General features: G+C 35.0%; 1 pseudogene; it reads left to right on the top strand.

The window, feature by feature from the left end:
• Positions 1–216: 216 nt before the first annotated feature.
• LOC121268952 lies at positions 217–1042 on the top strand (annotated as a pseudogene).
• The last annotated feature ends 460 nt before the right edge of the window (positions 1043–1502 follow it).

Here is a 1502-nt window from a genome sequence, read left to right as displayed (position 1 = left end):
AAACTCCGCATTAATTGAAGAAATCAAAATCATAGAATCACAATCGGTGGAAGCTGTGGAGGTGGTTCCTTTAAGCAGGGTTTGGCAAAGCAAGAAAATACTGGTCTTTTTAATATTGTTCTGTGCAATAACATTAGCTGCCATAATCTACAGATATGAGATATGAGACATGGTAACATAACAGCCAGGTATCTTACCTTTATTGAAACTGCAAATATGATATTGGAACATGAAACAGAGAAAGACTCCAAAAGAGTGAACACTTCTTTAAAAAGAATTTGGACAATTAACTCTGATGGACGACTTGGCAACCTGATGGGGGAGTATGCAACATTATACGCATTGGCAAAATTGAATGGTCACCAAGTATATATTTTGCCTGCCATGGCCAATTACCTGTCTCCATTTTCAAAATTACACTTCCGACTCTCCATGACAATGTGAGAAATAGGATAAATTGGAAAGGCTATAAGCTCCATGCCTAGATGGATGACGAGTACCTTAGTATACTAGGAGACTATATTATGTTCTCAGGATATCCATGTTCCTCGACCTTTTATCATCATGTTCAAGAAGAAATTATCCATGAGTTCAACTTTCCTGAATTTATAAAAGAACTAACCAACATATTCCTTAGACGTTAGTGGGGAGCGAAAGAATGTGACATATGTTGGTGTTCATATTCAAAGAGAGATTACATACTTGTTATGCCAAACCAATGGAAAGGATCGTAGCTGATAAGAAATATTTCGATACATTAATGGCTTACTTCAGAAATAAATACAAAGACGTTTTTGCAGTGACAAGTAATGGAATGGATTGGTGTAAGAAGAAAATTAATAATTCCAAAGGAGATGTTGTCTTTTCAGATGATCTAAAGCAATCAAGTCCAGCTGATGACATTGCAATCCTTGCTCATTGTAATCACACTATAATGACAATAGGGATGTTTTGCTACTGGGCTGGTTACTTGGCAGATGGGGAGATAATTTACCTCACAAACTTTACTTTGCCTGAATCACCATTTCTAAAGTTATTTTAGAGAATATGTGTAGCCTGTGATTTTTCTGTCGATACATTTTAAACTGTCATTTTAAAATTGATTTGTCACATAGCTTTTTAAATATATTTAGATATATGACCCTGACTAGATAAGCATTCCATTTTTGTCACTAATGATTACAATAGTACAAGTAAAGCCCCCATCACACAAACAGCTGAAAGGAAAACCTGAGACATCGATCTACAGTTGCTTTTATATTACAGCAACATTTTTATTATTATTAGTGCTAGCAGAAATCACTCAGGTTTAGATGTCAACATGCACAATCAATTGCAGCCTTTATGTTCATTAATACGATGCCTGGCACAATTGCTGATGTTAAACTGTTTACTTACTGTTTTTACAAATAAGCAAAGGTGTTATTTATATAAAGCTCCATGAAAATTATTGAATGGCTGGTTGTAATGATCCAGAGCAGAATGCAAAATTCTGACTTATG

The sequence above is a fragment of the Carcharodon carcharias genome, chromosome 23, assembly GCF_017639515.1.
Source record: "Carcharodon carcharias isolate sCarCar2 chromosome 23, sCarCar2.pri, whole genome shotgun sequence".
NCBI classification, from domain to species: domain Eukaryota; kingdom Metazoa; phylum Chordata; class Chondrichthyes; order Lamniformes; family Lamnidae; genus Carcharodon; species Carcharodon carcharias.
The sequence above is the reverse complement of the archived record's forward strand: the minus strand, read 5'-3'. Positions and strand labels throughout refer to the sequence as shown.